At 38.5% G+C, this 24,240-nt stretch overlaps 1 protein-coding gene across 1 annotated transcript in view; it reads right to left on the reverse strand.

Moving 5' to 3' along the window:
- The window catches only part of RALB (RAS like proto-oncogene B), a 55,157-nt gene extending 32,006 nt beyond the window's left edge, over nt 1-23,151 (reverse strand). The window contains exons 1-3 of the mRNA XM_082484356.1: nt 23,098-23,151; nt 22,363-22,461; nt 18,388-18,540 (exon numbers count right to left, since the gene is read on the reverse strand). The gene's annotated coding sequence lies outside the window, so the exon portion shown is untranslated. The remainder of the gene's footprint in view (nt 1-18,387; nt 18,541-22,362; nt 22,462-23,097) is intronic.
- Between the last annotated feature and the right edge of the window lie 1,089 nt (nt 23,152-24,240).

The following is a 24,240-nucleotide window of genomic DNA, read 5'->3' on the forward strand; positions in this document are numbered from 1 at the left end:
CACTTTCTAGAATTAACTCTGATATGGCTCAGTGGCTAAAAAATCAGACTTTTCTTGCACCTACATCATAACTTTACACTATCATGCTGGCAAATGTCAAATTACAAAATATCTGAATGTTTACTTGAATGGAAAATCTCTTCTAGAAATCCAAGTTCTGTATGAAGTGGTTTGGTTGGTGAAACAAAAGTCTACGAATTTTGTCTACCAAAATTCCTCTTCAGCTGCACTTTGCTGCAGATTCCTTATTCCCTAAACTTACACAATATAACACATCACTGTTCATTACTTGCTATATTTCCACCCAGAGGTGAAAGCCTCAAGAAGTGGGTAAAGTGGGTATTGCAGGAAACCTGTAGGAACTTGTTTCACTAGCAAAGTATATGAGGAAGTTTGTGTGTCTATGAATATGCTAACGTAAGTAACATATTATTATGACATTACTTTATTCTCACTTATAGAGCTGCTAAGAACACAGTATAGTCATGTGATAATGCTGCATTTGAGAAAATTTTTACTATTGAGCTATTTATATTTATTTATATTTTTATATAAAATTTATATATCTGATATATATAAATATTTATATATAAAATATTTACTATTGAGTTCATATGTTCATTTAAACAGCATTCTTCTCTAGAAAAGACATTACTTGCAGTTGATAACCTAATGCAGCCTACAAACGGCCTCTCCTTTTTTACATGTTAAATCAATATGCTTTACATTGGAGGATTAAGGAAGGTAATTTCAAAATAAGCATGCATTGTATCCCATAACATTCTGGCTTCTGTATTATCTTTTAGCTTTTCAGTGAACAGTAACACATACTTAGGATCTGTCAAAAGAGTCAGAGATTAACTTTTTAGAAAAGACTATTTGCTAGAAGATTATTATATCAGTGGTAGCAGTTTACTGTTTGACATATTAATAGGTTAATTAATATTCATCCTGTTAAATCATTAATATATAAATTGTAAATAATAATAAATATCTTTTATCTTCTGCTGCAATATCTGTTAAGCCTCATATTCCTTTGAAAAAGCTTGGGAGGAGCTGTACTGGTTTGTGGGGTCCTCAGTCTGCAAAAGTAATGTACCTTGGCCAAAGTGTAAGTGTGGGACTCCATCAGACACTGCAAGCCCACAGCCCAAGCTTCTCTTCAATCTCCAAGTTTTGTGGTTTCATTATGATTTATTTCTGGAAAACTATAAAAATAAAATGGAAGCACCACACTAAAATAAAAACTGAAATAATTACCAAGAGCCAGGAAGTTCTGAGTTGAGGCATGATACTGTGGGTAATGTGAGCAAGCAAAGGAGCAATACGAGGAGAATCATAGAATCATAGAATCATAGAATCATAGAATCATAGAATCATAGAATTAGTGAGGTTGGAAGGGACCTTTAAGATCATCAAGTCCAACCATTAACCTACCCTGATAAAAACACCACCACTTCTAAACCATGTCCCTAAGCACCTCATCTACCCTTTTCTTAAACACTTCCAGGGATGGTGAATCCACCACCTCTCTGGGCAGCTTATTCCAATGTTTAATAACCCTTTCAGTGAAAAAATGCTTCCTAATATCCAATCTAAACCTGCCCTGACATAACTTGAACCCGTTTCCTCTTGTCCTATCACTTGTCACCAGGGAGAAGAGGTCAGCTCCCATCTCTCTAAAACCTCCTTTCAGGTAGTTGTAGAGGGTGATAAGGTCTCCCCTCAGCCTCCTCTTCTCCAGGGTAAATAACCCCAGATCCGTCAGTCGTTCCTCATAAGGTTTGTCCTCCAGACCCTTCACCAGCTTTGTAGCCCTTCTCTGGACACGCTCCAACACCTCAATGTCCTTCTTGTAGTGAGGGGCCCAAAACTGAACACAGTACTCAAGGTGAGGCCTCACCAGTGCCGAGTACAGGGGGATGATTACTTCCCTAGTCCGGCTCACCACACTGTTCCTGATGCAGGCCAGGATGGTGTTGGCCTTCTTGGCTGCCTGGGCACACTGCTGGCTCATGCTCAGCCGGTTGTCCACCAACACCCCCAGGTCCTTTTCTGCCAGGCAGCTTTCGAGCCACTCCGCCCCCAGTCTGTAGCGCTGCATGGGGTTGTTGTGACCCAAGTGCAGGACCCGACACTTGGCCTTGTTGAACCTCATACCATTGGCCTCAGCCCATCTGTCCAGCCTGTCCAGATCCCTCTGCAGAGCCAATCTACCCTCAAGCAGATAAACACGCCCCCCTAGTTTAGTGTCGTCTGCGAACTTACTGAGGGTGCATTCGATCCCCTCATCCAGATCATTGATAAAGGTATTAAAGAGAACGGGCCCCAGCACCGATCCCTGGGGGACACCAATTGTGACTGGACACCAACTGGATTTAACTCCATTTACCACCACTCTCTGGGTACAGCCATCCAGCCAGTTTTTTACCCAGCGAAGAGTACACCTGTCCAGGCCATGAGCAGCCATGAAAAGAACCTTTGAGTAGAGATATATGTGCATATATATGTGTGTCCATGTATAGCTTTAATTTAAAAGTTGAAGCCATTGTGATTAGACACAACTAAAATCATGTTTAAGATCAGAAATGTTGCTTTTTCCCAAATTTCATCGGAGCTACGCTGATTTACAGCACAGAGAACCACATTATGGACTCACAGGCAAATCCACCCACCCTTCTACCTAAACTAATCTCCTCAAAATAGATTACTGAAATCCTAAATTCAACAGCCAAAAAAGAAAATGTTTGCTGGACAGCAGTGAATACTTGCTTTAATTTGGTCTTGTCTTTTCCCTTTCATTACAGGGACATGTTTTAAGGTCTTGCAAGCTGTGTTATAGATTTTCTGCCGTAGAGCAGAATGGCCAAAGAATAGCTTTTTTTGGACAGTTTTTGAGCAACCACAATTTATTGAATAGTGTTATAGCTTGGCTTGCTCAAATCTTGTTTACTTGATTTGACATTATCATAGATGAGAGCAGAATCTGTATATATCATATACTACAAATCTGCACCTGTACTACTGCTTTGTGTCGATAATGCAATTGTTGAACAAATTAAGAAGTTCTATCTAGTCAGAATGAAAAAATAAAATTTACAGTAAATAAGAAATAAGCCCAAGCTGTGTCTATACCTTCTAAGAGTCTTTGAGAACTATGATTGCCCTTAATCATACAAACCACCTTCGTGTAACTTTGAGATCTTTAGTAAGAAGCTTTACACAACCTTTCAGAGAACAATAAATCAAACTTTGACTTTTCAAAATTGCTTCTCTGCATTCAGGCATGAATTTCATCCTCAAGCTGTATTCCTTGAAGGGCAACAACAGACCTTTAGCTTCATTTTTTCTGATCAAACTTTCAGTAGTAGAAAATGAATTAGTTTGATCTGGCTCATGTAACTATATTTATTCCCCTTATAACCCTTGTCCTTTTTTAAGCTTTTCCTTTTTCTATGCAATAGTTCTCTAACATTTTTAATGGAATTACAACCAGGTCATAAGACATACAAGACCTGCTTTTCCCCCACCTTTTTTCTTCCATACTGATTCCTATCTGTGAGAACATTGCAAAATGCTAAATGGCAATCAATATAGATTTAAATTACTACAGAAATGGTCAGATAATGGAGAAGGTTTCCCATAGTATAATCATTCAGTTTTCCTGAAGCAGCACACAATGCATCAAAATTAATGCGGAATCTTTCAAAACAGAAAACATAGAACTAGCCCAGAAACTAGTGGTCTGATTCTAAGTAGCACCATCTGAGACATTGCTGTCTCTGTGCACTGGATTTTATGGTGATTTTTTTCATGTTGTTTTCAGTGTCACTTGATTATTTGCTCTTTGCTTTTAGCTTTGGACAGTAACAATTGTATTATTGGAATGAGAGAAGGGATGAAAACTGATTAGTTAGAGAGACTATTCCAGAAACTTTTAGTGCCAGTTGAGAAATCTGAGTTGCTGTAAGTGAGGTGTTTGGTGGTGCATGCCAAATTAATTGTTGGTCTCAGGACACTTTGTATACTGTAAAATTCAACTTCATATTGAAGCATTGGGATCATCATTATTTCAGTTGAACAGAAAAAGGAAATAAACTCCCTTCAAGAACTGTTTTCTGCAGACAACAAGTGGTATCTACATATACACAGTACCAGGGAAAAAATAATGTTTTTTCCCTTTTGCAGATCAATAGAAGACTTCAGTCTGTAAACCTCAAGCTTAAACTCTTATGTGGGTCACTGTAAGTTAATTGATAAGTTGAAAAATAGCATTAGTCATTTATACTGTCCCATAAGCATGCCTGGTTCATAGAATTAGATGAACAATGCCAAGTAGATAATGTAAGTCTGCCCACAGAAGCTAGAACTGTGAAGGCACAGATGCCACCAGTGTAGTCAATACAACTTGTGATATCTTTATGACAGCAGGGACTGCTTGGTGTGTGCTGTAACCATTAGATAGATCACTATTGCTTGTACTGTCTCTGGTTTAGAGAATAGTATTCCATGCAAGATGGATCAGCTTCAACAAGGACTAAATATACCCCTTGCCTAGCATAGAGAGTCTTTGGCTTGCTATTTGAGGTATTTTCCTGCTAGATATGGGCTCAAATCAAGTCACCTCAGAAGTCAAGGAAGTTGATGTCTGGCTTACTACATGCTAGAGAGATGCTGTATCCCTTAAGATCTTGCATACAAAAGATGCATCTTCTTCCTGTGATTTGAAAGAAAAGACTGCTACTCTCTCCTTCCTTCCCTCTTTCAATTTATGGAGAAGGGAAGGATTTACAAGATACCCTCTTCCTAAATCACTTCCTATCAGCTTCCCACTGAATTTGTTGGCTTGCAAAGATTACATTCAGAGAAAGGATCTGAGACTGTTACTGAATCTTACTGTAATGGCTTTAGATGCTACTTTCCCCAAAGTCTGCCTGGTCCTTTTGTCAAAGGTCTTAAGAACATGGTAGATGATAGTGTTTGTGATCTCAGCTCTTCCATTTAACAGTTAGAGTTGATTTAGGAAGCAAGACACTTAGGACAGCTAAGAGACAGATACATAGCTGGGAATGGGAAAAGTAAATGGAAGATCCAAAATGTTTAATAATTTATCTTTTCTTGACAAATTTTTCAACCCAACAAATTATTTCCTCATAAATTTAGAAAATATCTTTGCCTTAGAGCAAGCCTGAGATATTATTATAGTCTTGTGGCAGCTGCTACTTTACTTCCTTCCCAAAAAGGGCAGTCCTTCATGCTCTTTGGAAAGCAAAAATGCTATGGATTTGGCCATTGTGGCTGAAGATATCCATTATGTCAAATGCAAAATGCAATAGTCATGTCACGTCCATGCTAGATTCAGCTTGATGTAGTTCTGCCTTTTCAGTTTCTTTTCACAGAGCCTAACCAATGTGGCCACCTGCTGAATCTCTCTTTTGATTAGTATTTAAAGAATCCTTTGTTTGGATCAGCTGGGCTCCTTTGACTTTTCAGCACTGAAGGCTCAGCAACAGTTTCCTTGTGGCTTTCCTTAAACCTCTCCAAGGGTTTTCTGGGGATAATTTGGGAATCTTTCAATTCAGGAAAAGATGGTAAAACTCAGTTCCTTTTCCACTTAGCTGATTTGTACTTTCTTACTTTGTTGTATGTTATTAACCAAGATAGGTCTAAGCTGCCATTTCTAAATACTGTTTGAATCATGGTAGAAAGAGTTGGAGCGCTATTCTGCCTGTAGAGTTCAAATTTCCTTAAACTTTGGGGCCCATCTTTAATAATTGGCTAAAAATGAGCTCATCTTTACAATTCTTTCTAGAATTCCTTGCCCAGAAAAAGCTGTGATTCTTACAAAAATTTTCCGTATACTAAGCCATAGCTAGCTTTTCTGTCATTAAGTTTCTATGTATCTTCATGGAAGTTTTATTTCTTAGTTCTTGTCATGCAAACAATGCAGTTAAAAAGTAGAAAGCATGAAAGAAATTCAAAACCTCTGGTGGGGCACTATTTTGCAAATAGAAGCAAAGGGTTCACCTAGGACTCTTACCTGTGTTAGAAGACTTGTTTATCTGCATATCATTGTAATATGATTCTGGAGGGCCTTGAGAGACCTCAGATAAATGAGTTTATTCTGATTAAAAGAAAATGGGATTTATTCAATGGCTGTGGGAAACACACTGTTTCATTCCCATAATTTTTCAGCTTGGTTTAAAACTGTCCTCATGGGGTGATTCCACACACAAGTTCATTCTGCCTTGTAGTTTAACTGTTGGCTTTTGACATAGCTGTTGCATGACACAGATGAACTACCTGATAATTATCAGGTCTTGCTTCTCAGAAGTAGGTGTAAATCAAAGGTAATCTTTCCTGTCAGTTCCCAAAAGCTGCAAGTGTAAAAAGAAGTAGCTGTGATTGCCATGCTTTGTCCTTGGTTGCTGCACCTACAGTATCAATTTCACCAGCAACTTTAATCTCCTCCCTCTTAAAAGCTTATAATAAAAGGGTTGCTCCGCTTACCATGTTAGTTGTAATAAATTTGCAGCTGTCATAAAGGAGTATACTATATGATTTTACAGATCGCAAGGTCACAAATCAGCAAAGAAAAAGGAATTTATTTTTCAAAAAAAAAGATGCTTTCCATATCCCTTAAGCTAAATATATGTTCCTTTTGGCTATGAAAGAAATAAGACTTTTTTATGCTTTTCCGGGCCAGCTAATGGAGGACCATGCTCACCTATCCCTGTTAGAGACTTCATTCAGTAGAAAGCCATAAATAACAGGAAGCCCAGCCTGTAAAGCTGACCAGTAATGTGTCTGTTAGCTTTTTTTGATGCACATTCCTACTTCATCTAGCAAATTTCCAACAATCAAGCTTGCTCTTTCACAGGTTTGGATCTTGACAACAACTCTTGAGTTGTTGCTAGGAGAGATACAAAACACACTAGTCCAGATTAGGAACGGCTGACCAGCGGACAAAGCCACGATACCTTAGATAGCACCACACTTGTGGCTACACCTGGTCTTATTTTAGATCTATCCACAGAGCTACTTCCTATTTGTATTTTGGTCCATGTGCACTGTTAGCTACCCAAGAAGCATGCTTCGTGTTCCAGCATGGGAATTTGAGTCAGTTTGGACTCTTATTGACCAATAGTAATACCAGCTCAATTTTTGTTAGATTCCAAACTTTTGACTATTCATTTGTCAGTATAGTCTCAATGGCTTGTTGCTCCAGAATGTAACTCATTTGTACTCTCAGTTCACCAAAGCAGCCTTTTTCAGCATGCCAGAGACACAGCTCCAGTTAGTTAGGCAGCTAGAGCTTTCATTCAAATCCTAGTTTTTGAGCTTAAGCTTTTTCTCATAAACTCCTGATGATTTCCAAATCTACCAAACTAATTTGCTGGCAGCCTTATTTTAGTTCTATAAAAAATGTTTAGCTCCAGCTCTTATTCTGTTGCATGTACAAACATTTCATTCTAATTCTGCCAAAACTTTGCCACTCTTGTTCTAGTTCCTGTTAATAAAATGCATAGCTTCCTGGTCTGCATCCTGTTAGTGCTGACATGGGCTCCAGTGTAGCTTCATCCCCCCAAGGACAGGAAATGTTCTGCTTTGCTGATTCAAATCTGACCAGCAATAATGTGGACTAAGAACTTTTAAGAGGGAAAGTTTAGCTAAGAACATGACAGTTAAGAGTGTAACAGTCAGAGTTGTAAACACAAAGGGAAGAAATATCAGAACTGGCTTGAAAGTCCTTGATAAATGGTAACAGTAATAGTAATGAAACATAGCCTGAGAATTTAGCCTAACAACATCAGCATTCTTTGTATGTTTTTCCTTTCTAAGATTTTTTGTTGGGTTTTGGTTTGGTTTTGTTTGTCGTTTTTTTTAATGTATTCTGGTCTGTGTGAATTGTTATTTACATTGGTTTGAGCATATACCAATTTCAATTTGTATTATTTAACAAAGATTTTACAAATGTTTTTGTAATTTAATTTTGCTGATAATAACTTGTGTGTGGAGTCACCCCATGAGGATGACAGCTTTAAAATTGCCATTTAAGCTGCCATTTTTGTCAATTTCTCTAAATGCAGTATGTGGTTAGCAGTGGTTGGTTCTTGAAAATATTAATATTACAAACACTGTCTGTGGAACTGGCAACTTCTAGACAAGAAGTGAAGGACGACTAGGGCATGAGAGACTGAAGTCTTATGTCACTGTTCCAGGTCAGAATGGAATTGCCTTGGCTTAGGGGATATGGCAGTTCTGTGTATAAAGACAGGCCATTGTTTTTCAAACTCTGCTATTTAGTCACACTAACTATATTTGAAATTCACAAAATAAGAAATGGTATGCAGTAGTTGTGCAGCTGAAAGGATGAAAGTTCTCAGCTGAGGATTTTAATGGGACAAGGCATAAATATTGAAGTTGAGGCATAGCATAAAAAGGTGAAAACTGACCAACTGTGCTTGAAAAAGGGAGACAAAACAAAGACAGGTAAGTCCTCCAGTTCTTAATTTTACAGCTCCCTTGAGCAAATTAGGAAGTCACAATACAGGAAAGTGAAGTTCAATGGGTGCTTTGCACACCCACGTACAAAATCGTGGCTTCTCTTTCCTAACCAAATCTGAATATCCTTCTGCTTAAACAAGGATGGGTAAGGGATTTGCTGTGTTAATAGGGACTCTCTAGCTGATTTAGCATGACTAGGAAGGATGCTTTCCTTCCTCTGAGCTTGCTAATGAGTATCAGGAAATATTGCCTTCCTTCCCGCCTCCTAGCTTGCTGCCTCTACAACATCCCCTGCCTTTACTGGCAGGGCTTCCTTGCCAGATTCCAGCACAGATATGTACACACTGCTAAAAAAAGGGCATCCAGCCATTTCTGATGGATGTAATGATCTTATTTCTTTCACCTGTTGTATATCATGCATAAATAACTGCCATGTTTTACCTAGTGGTGAATGTGTTTTGGTTGTGAAGGACTGATCTACATTTAACGTTGTTATGATAGTTATTATAGCAACAACATATTTTGGACATATAGATTGATTACAATTTTGGAAGGCAATGGTGTTGACACCTTTGGGTTTGAAATATGCTGTATCAACAGATTTGAATATGTTGACAGTTGTAGGGATTTTTTTCAATTCTAGCTGCCGTGTTCACATGTTTCACCCCTGTAATAATTGGCTTTTCCCACTGATGACTCAGAGGAAATAGTCTCTCCACCCAGTTTTTCACAGGGTAAAACACAGAAGTTCCCCAATTTTTTCACTGCAAAAAATTGCTATTGCAGAACAAGAATTTAATGCAACCCCAAATACTAGCATAAGTGTGTGATCAGATTGAATTTCATGTAGCTTGTGACCTCGTTTGAAACTGTTGTGACCTCACTAGTATAGTGCCTGGTTCGGGAACCACTGCTTTATACACTGTTAAATAGCAGATGTACATTTCTGAGTTATATTAGCAGCCTATAGCACAAGGCAGTATAGAGTCAGCGTGTCCTGAAGAGAAGAGTAGGGTTATTTAATGTTTGTATAGTCTAAGATAATGGGAATGAATCTATTAGATGCAGCATTACTGGCCTCCTCTCCCCTTCAGTCTTCTTTGTACCAAGAGCTGTGACCATATTCCATTCCAGTGACTTCAGCACCAAATTTAGATTTACATTAGGATGACAGAGTAGAATTTGACTGCTATTCAAGGCAAAGCTAATTTGTATTGTAAAATTACCTCTTGTTTTCTTCTTGATCTTCACTAATTTGCATAGAGTTACAGATATATATGATGCCTTAAAGGTGCATAAAGACAAACGCCCCTTCCCTGTAGAGATTACAATCAACAATACGAAATAAAAACACAATACAAAGAACTACTGCCAGGAGGCAATAGATTCTTCCCATGGACTATGCTTTCCAATGGGACATGCATGCTCTTAATAATTCTTAATCTACAATCAGTCCAGGTTAAGTACTCTGTTTCTTTTAAAGATGTAAATAGCAACGCCTAGTGGATTAGCATAGAAACACTTTATGGAAGAAATGCATCTTAGGAAGGATTTGAATGAAGATAGCATTGTGATTTCTTCCAAAAGACTTATCAGAAAAGAATTTACAGCAGAGAAGAATGGCTCCTGCCTTTTCATCACAGTTACTTTCTGAAAAACAAGTATTGAAGAAAGATAAGGAAACTTTCTTGTAGACTATTCCTATTATCAAATAGCAACTTCACTCCACCCTTCCTTGCATTTGGCTTCTTACAGAATGCCTGGAGCTGCAGTTTTGTTCCAAGACTACCCTCAGAAAAATCCCCTGCCGTTACCAGACATGCTAACAAAAGAAAGAAATGTATACTTCTTCCAAAGAGGAAAAATGTAATTAACTGCCATCTATCAAAATCAGAAGAGGTACCCCTTCAGGTTGACTGAAAGTTAATGTAGCTTTCCCCTGTACTGTAACTGGCTGCATATGCTGAAACCAAGCCATGGACACATCCAGTAGAACTTTTCCTCAAGCAGAAGTTTCAGCAGAGATTTACATTGATCTCAAATATTTAGAGAGTCTCTGAAGATAAAGGAATTGTTTCAACTTGTATTTAAGTGAGAGCTCTCAGTTTTGATAATTCATACTTAGATGATATTAAAATTAAGCTGATGTTGTAATGCTTTCCATTGGCTTTTAATCTTTGTATTAGCTCAGAATGGTGCCTCTTCCCACTAGTGAATGAGCTTTGCTATCAACTCCAAGGACAGCAACTTCTTTTCAGTCCCCATCAGCATTATGCTTCCTGTACTGAAGGAAGATAGGACCCAGAACTTCCTGAATGTATTCACTTGAATAAAGCCTGAAAGATTAACCCATGGATCCTGTATCCTTGTATGCATACAGAATTCACACTTACTGAAATTATTTCCATAATTAAAAGAAAATCATGATTCCTACAGTTGTGCAGGGAAATTGACTCATGCATCACATACATGGTCAAAGAAAAGAGAGACAGAAATACAATACAAAGAATACAAATATAAAGAAATGTATTTATGTACATTCCTTCTCAGTGAGTGATATTTACAGCAACAGTAAGTATATTAATAGGATAGTCAAGCCCCAGAGGCTGCATGAGTCATATCCCAGTTTAAGGACAGGCCATTGAGATGACACTCAATAGCAGCTCATTCGAACAGAAGCACAGTAACAACTCATCTGCATCAAGGTGCTGTTCTTTCCCACCTCTCAGAAGCATGGGCAAGAAGCATCCTCCCTCTGTTCCTTCTCTTTGGGATGAGGCAGCAGCTTGCTCTTTGGAATTTGCATAGAAAAAGTGGTTCAGGCCAGACAGAAGATCCTGCAGACCAGATTTGGCCAGTGGGCTGCATGTTGAACCATGCTGGTGAACAATTTTCAAAAGTAATCTGTGTCAGCCTGACTACATCCACTGACTGTGCTGTGAGTTTGGCCAATGCTAAGAGCTTTTGGAAATCACCATCTATATCTGGACATAGGTTCTTACTCTATCCTCAGTCTTTGTGCAAACCTCCTCTTTGCAATAGGACACTATCTGCTCATAGCAGGCCTACACAATCCTCTCTCTATAATCTCAGACACTGGGCAGCATTATGAAGGAAATAGTCATCTCCCAATAACTTAACACACAGCTTTTGGAGTCATCAGTCTTTACTAGAAACAGAGACCAGTATGAATGAGCTGGAGAATTGCACTGAACTCATAATCCTGACAACTGTAGCCAGTTTTATTTTTCCTTGGTTACCTCATTTGTTGTCATGACTCTCCATTCTGGAACAGAAACCCAGTGGGCAAAGCATGGGATTAGGAATTTAGTAACTTAACTGTAGCCTTAATGCTAGTTCCTATGTGTTGTGGCAATGTGGAGATAGTTGCACAGTATTGTGAAGGGAAGAGTTCTGCATTACAGTGCCGAGGTGAGAAGAGTACTGCTTATGATTGTGATTGATATTTTGTTGCTACAGTGTAGTTTGAGTAAGAAAAATGCTGTTAGCCAAGTGTTTCTGTCAGTTAGGAATATGCCTTGTTTGTAAGGCTACAAGAGTAGAAGAAATGTTCATCACTCAAGTTTAAAAGGTACCTTTTGAATAAAACCAGGGTCTTGGCTGACTGAGGCCGAGACAACCAGGACTGAAGGAGGTTGGCATTTAGATCACAGTATTAGCAAAACTAGATGACAAAGCAGAGCTTTAAAAAGTCTCTCAGATGGAAAGGTTTGGGCCGGAAAGGAAGTGAGAGGAATGGAGGGTGCTGCTTACTCAGAGGAGATATGAAACAATGATGCTATTGTGGCAGTGGAGCTGGTGAAGGTCAGAGAAGATAAGCTTTAATTTGTATGCTTTCAAAACATTCATGCAAAGTTGGTGATTTTTTAGTGAAAGATTAGGGCCCAGGGACATTGTGGCCAGGGAGTTTGCTGTATTTGTATGAACTGTAATCTACAGTGCTTTAGTTTTTCAAGTGAAGAACACTGCCTTCGGCAACTTTATGTGAAGGATATCTGCTTTGCATTAAACTTGCCATATGCCTTCTGAAGAATTAGCTATAAACCTGAAGATCTGCACTTTACAGGAAGCTCTGGGGAGGGTCTGTCCAAGCTATGGAACCTGGAGAAGTACTGCTGGACATGGAACAGGCAGCAAGGCTGTCAGGCTTAGCTCTCAGGAACAGATACTAAGCAGAATATTTCCACTTTGAATACGTCCTTTTGTGACCTCCTGTTGAAGAACTGTGCCCAGTCTTTAACCAGACATGACAGACAAGAGTCCCAAGGGCATGGGACCATAGCTGGGTGTTGTGAAATTAATGGGGGGGGGAGCCTTATAGGGGGAACCATGTTAAGTTTCCTTTACAGAAGTTACTAATACCAACCTATCTCCTAGGAAACAGCATTTGTCTACATTAACATTCTTTACCTAGTATGAGATATATAGAACATGCCTAGGTTCACTGCTGTTTAGATTTCCCTCCTTTAGCATTCCTACAGCTTGCCAGAATGTCTGCTTCTGCAGAAACAAAGGTTAATTAAACACATCCGCCCATTAGAGCAAGGAGCGAACATTACAATCTGGCCCAGAGCTACCTTCTTCAGCTGTCAGCACTGAAAGACACTTGGAACCACAAATTAGTTCCTTAAGCAAAACTAGTTTCAGCAGAAACTGCCTGTTTTATTGAACAGAGAAGTCCTTCCCCATATTTATAGTTTCAGCTTGTACTTGCCTTGCTGTACCTAGTTCCAGCAAGAAACATTCTAGTGGTATTTTGCAAGTTGCATGATCCAAGATTTTTGGATCTTTATAGTGCCATGATTAACACATAATAAAGAATGTTGGAAAAAAATGTACCTTGCCTGCATTGCTAACTCCACCTTTTATAATTAATATAATTTAAGGTAACTGATACTGGATTTTTTTGTTACTCGTGGCATTCTTTACCTTTGTACCTTTCCCTGTGCTTGCATAATGGCACTAAACTAGCCTACTCCCTCATTATGCATTTCTTTTCCGTTTCATTTTCTGTCTGTAATGTATAAGCACTGTATTACCACAAATGCTTTCTCAGTTCATAGTAATATATTCATTATATTAACTCTTCAGAGTAGCACTATGGTTGTACCTCAGTTTCCCTTTCGCTGTTCTATGGGGAATGAAGGCAGACAGCATATACCCTTTAGAAACATATACTGTTACCATGCCTATAATCCCCACTGCTTGAAGAGCTGACATTCCTAAAATGTTTTCTTTCTGTGCTGAATCAACACAACAAGGCTGTGATAGACCTATTAAAGAGCGGGGACTAGTAATGAGATTACTAAGCTAGGCAGGACACATTGAAGTTTTTGCTGAAAGTAGGATCTTACAGTTAATTATGTAAAATAGCACGATGTCTACTTAATCATAAAGGCTGTCTTGTTTTCTGTTCTCTTCAGTAATAGGTGAAGCAAGTATAACTCTCCCTACACCCAAAATTCAAGGCCCATATTTTCTCAGAGCTCTTCTCAAATGTGATACTGTATTATGCATCCTCCATTCTCTTTCAGATTATCCCAAACAATTTCTGATTTTTTCAAGCTGACTCATTCTTTGTACCTATTAGCTGCATTGCTGCTGAGAAGGATTCTCTGCCCATGAACTGTATGTGCATGTATTTAATTTCTATTGGTTTGGTTAGTTTTGATCAGACACACAGATCACAAAGTCTTCTTCCTACTCCCAACCTGGAAGAGAACACCTAGGCACGTTATAATTTCAAGCCCTGTTTTTCACAAATACTATCTAATGTTTGATTAAAATTTTCAGCTTCTCCAATGTTATTGCCATTATATTTGATGGGTTAATAATAGGAGCTATGGATAAAAGGAGACATAAATGAAGAGCCACAGAAATATTTTCAATTATTTGCATTGATTTCTTGGGTTTGGTTTCAAAGTCTGTGAAAGTCACAGAAGTGTCGTCTTTGTCCACTTTGTACTTGGACAACTCCTGCCTGGTTTTCAAAAGCCCCTTTGAAAGGCAGCATCTCTAGCCCTGATAGATGGGTGCAGACATAGTGTTGTCTTGCAAACTGCTCATCATTGGGCATCAGACCATTTTCTGAAGTCTGTGAGAAAAACACCTTAGTCTCTAACAGAAACTAATAGCGAAGTTGGAGCAGTAGTCTGACCAATATTGGACAGTTGATCACTGATGACAGAGCCCTAGTCGCAAAGAGTGAAATATAGTTAGCATTTTAAAGAGAAGATAAACCCAAAAGGAAAAAAAAAAACCATGGTAAATTAGAAGTATTGACCCTGGAGAGGAAACAGAATGGCCTTCTTGGAACATCTCTCCTTGGCTTGTTACCTGCAACTTTCTGTTTATCCCCTAATTCAGTAGGCATGATGTGACTCCCTTCTTTACAAGTACAAAATGTTAAATTACTTTAGAGTTGTTTCCATAAATACAGCATGCCAATGCTCACTGACTGATTTTACCACCTAGGAGCTTTATTTGCAGTCAGCAACGAAGCCGTTGAATTTTTAAGGTATGTTGGTTTTAAATTGCAAATATCTTGGAAGGCTGCTTGCACAGCAATGCCCTATTCATTACATACGGCAGAAGTCTTTATAAAAATCTTGGAGTTGACCACAGCCTTGTGCTGCTTGTCTCACACACGCCAAAAATCCTATATGATAAAAAGTATTGTGTAAGGCTGTGTAACAGACAGCTGTGTCTATACCCAGGTTTAATAGGGAGGAAGTCACAGTAATATTATTTCTTCATTCCCTTTCCTGAGCCTCTTTCTATCTTATGCCTATGTACACATTTTCTGGGCCATTTATTCTTTCCTATACTGAAGAACACTATCGAACATGTAAGACAGTGAAGACTGGAAAAATTTATATCTGTCCTATCGGCATAAACAAATATGTGGACTATATCAGTAAAGCTATAAACCTGCTGAAGCACACCATTAGCCTGAACACAAGTACTATTCATTTAAACATGTTTTCAAGGATCGCACCTTTTTATGTACCAGTCTGTTCAGAGATGACACAGCATATAGTTCAGAACTGCACTTCTAAGCAGATATTGCTTAAGACGCAATTGCTCTTTTGTGCTTCAGGCTACATTTTCATCTAGTCATGACAGCGTAACCAGCAGTCTATCTTTTGCTTTCTGTAGGGCAATAACTATGCTCCATTAATTAAAGCTACGGGTATTATTAACTGGAACTGCTGTTGAGAGTATGAAAAAGAGCATTGCTACATTGACAGCAAAGAGATTGCTGTGAGTTTTAAGCGTGTTCCTTTATTATTTTTTTGAGAGATCTGCCTAAGTGTATTTTTAGAGTTCTGGATTACTGTAAAGAAAACATATTCAGCTGATATCTGAAGCAATAACTGAACAACAAAGACTAAAAAAATCCTAATCAAGGAAAACTTTTGCAAGTATTTCAGCTGCTTAGGTGATTAAAAAATAACACTCCAACATGAAATTCAGAACAATTATTTTAATCATTTAAGGAGTTTTTTCAACTTTAGAGTTAAGTCTGGTTTCATGATTAAAATACAGGGCAAGGAATCAGAAGCCATGAACTCTATTTTCAGCGTTAGCACTGACTCACTGTGTGATATTAAGCACGTCACTTAATTTAACTGTCTCACTCTCTGTCTCACCTGTAAAATGAGGGAACCTACCTCACAAGTTCTTTGTGAGATTAATTAATTAAACATTTGCTGCACACCTAACATTTATTGGATGTAAGGTGGTGGAAAATTTATTATTAAACACATATACAAACAGGATACAAGAGCAGAGCTGGGTGGTTTCTATAAAGGAAACTCACATCTCTTTCATCTTTGAATTTTTTAAGTGTGACAACAAAATAATTAACTACAGGAAAAACTGTGGGTGAAGCCCTCAAAAAGAGTTTATAAATTGAAAAAAGCATAGACACAAACTTGACAGACCAGACTATAACTAAGAATGAAAGTACATTGTTATTCTTCAGTAGAGTGCACAATTAAAAGACTAAGTTGAGTTTTTCTCTCCTATGATATATAAGCAAATTTACATCTAATGGAAGTGAAAGGCAGCAGATGTAAATCTGGAGAAAAGAAATAATATTTCTTTAAAAACCTACATTTTTTACTGAACTTATTGCCACACAACATTGTTGGAACCAAGATCTCAGTGAATTCAGGAAACAAACATTTATATGGAAGTGTGAATATCCACTGTGATGTTTTATGAACTGAAAGAGTTAAAACCCACTCATGTTGCACAGACAAGTCAACTAATAGCTGATAGGCATTTAAAAATATCTCCTGTGAAGCCTGTTCGACAGCTGATCACTCTGGACTTACAACTGTATCAGAAGCACCTAGTAGAGGTCACTGTTGGAGGCAGAACGCTGGAGTAGGTGGACTAATGGTCGCCTCTGGTACAGCAATCTCGACGCTACTGAGGCTAGACCGAGCAGCACAGGAGGATACCGTTAGCATCCTTCTACTTTTATCATAACTATGTTGTAGAAAATGGCAGGTTTGTTCTGTCATAAAATTAACTACATCAGCAACAGAAGAGGATCCAGCAACTTTTAACTGAAGAGCAAATTTTACCTCACAATGCAGTTTAGTAGATAACAAAAAGCAATGATTTTTACCAACATTATGCTGTGACCCTGTGAAAGAGCTGGTCAAAACCACAGCGAGCACAGAAAAAATGGATAAAGTAGTGTGATCAATTCAAAGGTTATGTGTTTCCTGTGCAGTTGTTTGCCTCACCAAAGACCATTTGGGAAAAGAATACAATGTATTTGCACTTTTCTGAAGCCAGTTACTGTTATCTTAAACATTCAGAAAAATAGCGCTACTGCTTTCTGTTGGTTCCATTCAAAACAGAGTGAGGCCTTTATGCATTTTACAACTTTGGAATGAAGTTGGTGTTTCATACTCTACCTGGGCAACACGCACAGGAAAACTCAGATTTTCTATCCTTTTAAAAGCAACTTTCTAGTTTAATAAATAACTTCTACAATATCATTTGGTGGCCATAAATGCAAGTCAATTGTTTACTTTCATTGTAACATTTTTTACGCTGCAAATTCTGGATCACACTAAGTTATCCATACCCTATAAATATATTATTGATATATTTTACAAGTTTCTACTAAATTAGCATTGCAGAGACATCTAGACAAAACCTTAGGCCTTCCACCAAGAATGGCAGAGCCTTTAGCTCTGTGTTTCAGAGCTAAAGCCCAAGACGGGGAAGCGCAGAAGTTACAATAACAACATGGGTTATGTAGTTATACTAAAAAGAATCAATGACTCACTGTTCATGTTTACTTGGCCTGTATGCTTTAGGGATGAGTGGAGATTAGTGCAGAAAACTAGTTCTTTTTTTCTCCTTTTATTTTGCTTATTACTAGCTAGTACTACTGCATTCATTAAGTCAAGCAAGATTAAGAATAAACAAGAGGTACTTGTCATCCAGCATTAATACAATGCCATGTGCTCACACACAGCTGCTTGTGTGTACATTTTAGCAGCTGTTTTTTCCTGTCTGTCCACAGCGAATGGGTCTGTTGCCTCACACAGTACATGTACCTTGGCCCTTTCCTACAGCTAGCCCACACCTTTTATCCAGTCTCTACACCCTGAAGGCCTCCTGCATTGCTGCTATCCCTTTTCTCACCCCAGCTGGGCCAGGAATCTCCCTCCTCTTCTCACTTCAGTGATGGAAAATGACAGCGAGTTCTCCTTTCACTTGTATTTGTGTCCCCAACGGCACACACATGTAAATACATAGAGAAGTGCTCTTTCTCTGAGGCAGGTTTACAAACGAGGTAAATTGTTTGCTATTTTAGCTGGTACTCACTGTGTTTAAAGGGTGGTTCGTCCTGGAGCAGCAATTTCTTAAGGAGTATGAATAAGGCAGGCAGGCAGACGATGGCAGAAGCAACTCCACTACAGTATTCCAGACCGATTCACACGATGACTGTAGCTGGACTCCTCCTAGTGCCTCAGAGAGCTGCAAGAAAAGGGAAGGGCTCAGGATATGATATCATACACTCACTCTAAAAACAAGGAAACTGTTGTAGATGATTGAAAAAGTAACAGCTTAAAAATTACTGAATGGCCAGTAACAGAAAATTACTTTTCTGCTTCACCTTCCCTACCGTCTCCAGTGAAAAGTTTCAATAAATACAAATGACAAACTTAGAAAACAATATTTACAGCATTATTAGAACTAGCCTAAGAGACGTATAACAGCTGAGCCACCTCAGAACATTGTTTAGTGTTGCCTGGTGTTGTCTGTTGTCTGTGCTTATGTCAGATCTTAAGCTTTGAGCTCGTTACCAGGTCTGTTCAGGTAAATACACCAGTCCCCGGCATAGCTGGCTTTGCAGCCGCAGCTGGGTTTGCGTAAGCAACAAGGACGCATGTGTATCCACTCCTTGGCAGTACCCTGACTTGTTTATTGCCTTTTTAGTGAAAGTAAAATCTTCTAAAGCACCTAAGTGACTTAGGAATCCAATTAATATTTTCTAAAGCAATGTAAGCAAACAGGCTTGTAAATCTCATGGAAAGTCAATGTGATTTTGTGCAGATTTGCTGGGGTAAGTTTTACTCCTTGGATCCCTTTCTAATTGCAAGCCTGCTTTAGAAATAATAATCCATTTACAGGGCTATATTATTATAAATTTATTTCCCAGGTCATCATTTACAGCCTTTAAAAAATAAATTTTTCAAATACACATTGTTCTTACCCTGGATTTAGCTTTGAAGTTTGCTGTTTCTATTTCAGATCCAAAGAAGCACCTGCATGCATGGGAGCTTGTCTGTTCTTTCCAGCTTTATCAATTGGTCTAATAGGTCACTCATTTTTCTCTCAAGTTGTCAGGATATTTTTGTTTCTGTTATAAGCCCGTAAAACACTCTCAGAGGAAAAACTAGCACAGCCTTCAAGCACACAACATTTTTATGTTGTGTTTGGAATTATTAAATTCTCTGTTACGGCAGTCATTGTGCTTGCCTTTCAGATTTCTTTTTTGTGTTAAAAATTTCCTGTGATTTGTTTCATGTAATTCATCTCAGAGTCAGCATTAAGGTCACCCATGAGTGACATATTATATTTACCATCATATTCAAGCTTCTGTATTGGCTTTTGGTAAACCAAAATGGCTTGGATATTGGGGAACTTCATCATATACTTTTTTGGGGAACTTTATCATATTAAAGCAGTTTTGTGATTGGGCATTTTATGTTTCAGTATTTGTCAGTACCCTTCACTGAGCTGTACAACAGGGTGTTCCTCTTGCAGCTCTATTGTTTAAAAAGAAATATTTTGCTGCCAGATTTCTTGTTCTATTTGTGTCCTTTGTTACTGGACTTTCAATTTCAGGAACTTGTTCTATTTAAGAGGATAGTGGAAGAACAATACTTTATAATACAATATTTATTATACAGATGCTGGTATTATCAATGCTTGTTTATCCAGTAGTGATGTGTCTCCCAAATAAACCAGCAGTGGTAGTAAAATAAACTGGAACACAGAATCATTTTCTTCATAAAGCAATTCTAGGGATTTTTTAACTACTTGTACTTCTGAATCAAGGATCTTTAGTTGTTCTGTGTAGTAAAGGGTAATGACATCTCAAATTGGGCAAACATAAATTGTGAGGTTGAAGACTGTGAATTAAGATCACTAATGCATTCACTTTTGTAGAATTTGGGAAGTCCCTTCTCAAAAACTGGGCTACAGTTAACATTTACATTTCTGTTTCTGTGCTTTCGCCTTGATTTTTAGTAGTACCAAAAACCTATATAGGTGATCACCTGGATTTGAGATGTCCCACAACAGCATAGACTTGTCACAGGTCTGAGTTTGATTCAGACATTTCATGTATTCACACACTGGAATGCAAACCATACTCTTAAATGTTCAGAGGATGAGGGAACTGGAACTGCTGCTTGCTATGAAGGGAGAAGGAGCACCTCTGGTCTGTTCCCACTCCTCTCCAGCCCCCCAACTAGGTTACTCTACAGCACACATCTGGCTGCAGCACCTGAGTCATTGATTAGCCCAAGGTCTGAGGAGGTGGGTACTGCCTGCATCGTGCTCTTAATCTGAATCTGCAGGAAATAAAACAGATGATATCTTGGAATATTCCAACTGAGGATATTCTGAGGACAACACACACATTTGTAACCAGGCTTTGACTAGAGACAGATGAAGCAAGCCTAGACTAACCACAGGCATGGTGGTGTTGATTCTTTTCTTGGTTCATAACTGATTTTAACATCCAGCTGACTCCATCCTGAATTACTTCAGTACAAGCAAGATGAAAAGCAGACTAATTGTGCACAGCTCTGGTTTGGTTTGTTGTATTCCTTTTTCTTCTTGCCTGAAGACCATCTTTCTCTCAGATTCTTGTGTGTTGCTTCCTCTTCCTATTTTCCTTCAAGATTTAGTTAGACTTATGGAATCATGAAATAATTTTGATTAGAAGGAATCACTGGAGATCATCTGGTCCTTTACCCACTCAAAACAGGGCTATCTTCAAATTTAGGTCAGGTTACTTAGTGGCTTGCCTGGTCCAGGTGTGAATGTCTCCAAGGGTGGATATTTCAGTCTTACTGGGCATCCTGTTCAAGGGTTTGACCACCACTGACTGTGAAGTCCATATGAAGTGTAACACATTCATATGTGCATATATAAGGTTGGAATGTTTCCCCATGTTAACATAAAGCATCTGGCAGTAAACCTGGATGGAGAGGTAGTTTAGAGCTTGAGAAAGAGGTGGAGGGAACTAAAATATGGGGAAATGAGGAAAATCTAAGATTTTAGTTTTATAGAAGGCAGTAGGAGACATAGTGGTGAGCAGGAGTAAAAGAGATCATGGCAGAGAGGGAGAAAAGAAAGGGCTGTTTCACAGGTCAGGCAAGGTTGTGTGTGGGAGGATAACTCGTATAATGAGAAGGCAAAAGGACCATAACTAAAATGGTCACCACCTCCAGATTTGGGTACCTCTCAAATCCCTAAATAAATCTTCAACAATGTGCCATAGCTAAAAATATCTTGCCAGTTCTGGCATGAGGTTGATTACAGGAGATTGCAGATCATTTTGCTTTCTTAGGTTCCCTGTGTGATTTCAGTTGGATAGTACACTTCACATCTAAGACAGTGCAGATATTTTTGTCTGCTGCTGTTCTGTTCCAGAGAAAGTTGCCTTTTCGTAGAAAGCAGTACCGGTCCTGCAGCATACAAACAGAGAATACATTATATTTATACTGGAGTTGTGTTTATACATAACTCCAGTTTCGATCACAATTAATACTTGCAGAGACCTCTGGACTAAAAGATGATTTATAAATATATAGAAAGGTTGTTCTTCATGACAGTACCAAGCAGTTGGAACAGCGATGAGAAATTTTAGTAGTGAGCACTATGAGGTATAAATCATTTTCCAACACTAATAAAAAGGAAAATCAGAAACAGGAGAAGAATTCTTTTCCTTTGCTGATTATTTAATTGCTCAGGAAAATTCAGTGTGACTGTTAAAATTGCTCTCAGGTGTCCAAGAGCAATACTAGCAGCAATTGTGTTTTGCAGTAGCAGAAAGCAAAGAGGAATATGTATATATGAAAAAAAGGGAAAATATCTTTAAGAAAGGTGAGATGAGTTTGTGTTCCCAAGAACTGAAGTCTAGGTGATTGAGAATAGGAAATCACATTTAGTGATGTAAACATGTTAACTAATGAATTCTCACAATACTGTTGTGAAGCAGGGAAGGATTATGCCTTGTTTTGACAGATGGAGAAACACGGACAGAAGAGGCTAAGTTCTTACCAGGATCCTTGCCAGCTTCTTTCAAAGTAATTTCCAAGGAAGATCTTTCCCTACATAAAGCTTGTAGCTGCAGACATCTCTCCAAGTTTTCCTCTGTTACTATGGGAGAACACAGATGGTCATAGGTGTTGAAGACACTGGCCTGGCCCTTTTTTGCAGCTCTGACTGGATTATAATCTGAATAGAGAACAAGCAGAAACAACCTTTTCTATATGATGACTCACCTTGCCAGAGGAAGATTAGTCAATGGAAATTTGTGTCTGCCTGTACTAGTCAGTAAATATGTACCCATCCCTGCATAAGGCCAGGGGCAAAGCACTAGAGCAGCAGGAGTGGAAGCCTGAATTGAGTAGTCATAGCTTTCTTGCTGTTGGCACTCCAACATCAACAGAAGTAAGAACAGAGGAGTCCTAGGCTGATTTCCAGCATTGTAACAGACCTTACGCTTGAAGGATATCAGGTGCTGAGTCTCAGCTCTCTCATTTACCCTTTCCGCTCACAATCTGTACAAGGCATACTCCAGCCCTTCCCCAAAGCACTTGCTCTTTTCAGCTAATCTTGGGTCAGTACAGGACTGCTAATTTTTCCTAGATCTTTCCACAAGGGAAATTATTCAGTCTAAAGCTCATATAACTTTACATTCATTTTGTATTGCCTTATTAATCAGTAAAGTAGTAATGTGGTAACCAGAACCTTGTAGTAGCAAAGGTGAGTAGAGCTTTAAGAAGTCATTACCTTCTCATTCAATAAACATTCATTAAAATGCCAGCCTGCTTCTTTTTCTTCATTCTGGTAGTTCACCACACTTGCATCAGGGTACTTCATATGGTCAGGTGTACCTTGGTTTTGCCATTCTTTTCCATAAGTGTCTGAAATAAAAAGACTTGATTATTTGCCAGCTAAAACATGTTCAGTTCATTTTTCCCTAATACTGGTAAATGCAGTTTGAATGTTGCCAGCAATAGGGTTTTGGTATATCTATGTTCACATCCTAAATATAACCTTCACAAGCGGTCCAAATGGAAAAAATTCCTTGAAAGCTCTCTTCATTGCAATTTCTATCCCCAATGAACTATTGTGGAAACAAATCTGGAGATAAATGGGACTTCAACAATATAACTTTGTGCATGCTACTGCACCTGAAACTTCAGGAGTTTAAAACCTGAAAACTCTATCACATAAATAAAGGCTGCTAACACCTCTGTCTAAAGAAATACTTTCATTCATCTTAATGATCCAGGGGCTATCATATACTCAGCGTGCTCACTACTTATTAATCATAGGACATTAATATTAAGTCCCTGCTTCCAGTGTACCTTGATGAAACAATAAACTGTAAATTCAACCCCCCACAACATCAGCCTAAACCGCTGGACCCAATCTCCGTGTCCCAAGCTCCTAATGCAATCTGAGCAGTATTTAAATGACTGTTCCTGTATCGTTTCATGGCACATACATAGGCTGAAAATCCCACCCTGAACCTTAGCATAGGATATGGACCTGGAACTGGTGTGTCAGAATGGGACAACCCTTTGCTTGCTTATTCATGGTTTTCTTAGTTTCACCAAGGCCTACAAGCTTCTAGCTTAGCCTATTCAGAGGAAAAAAGGAAGACAAAATCCACTTGTTTAGCAGAGGATTTTCTTTATAATCACTTCGTACCCTTAAAAAAAACATCCTGAGTTATACATCTTTGCAAAATAACAAGTGGTTTGTCTTTTCTCAGTCTGATCACACTCCTGTGGCTTCCAGGTTTTATCAGCATCTCAGGTGAGACAGAATGCCTCCTGTTGCTCTCTCCAGATTATTTGTCTTAATATTTGGCAATGATTTGATCTCATTTGGAGAGAAGCCTCCCTTTTTATATATAGGCTGCCT

This window comes from Vanellus vanellus (genome assembly GCF_965231255.1).
Source record: "Vanellus vanellus genome assembly, chromosome: 5".
Taxonomy (NCBI): domain Eukaryota; kingdom Metazoa; phylum Chordata; class Aves; order Charadriiformes; family Charadriidae; genus Vanellus; species Vanellus vanellus.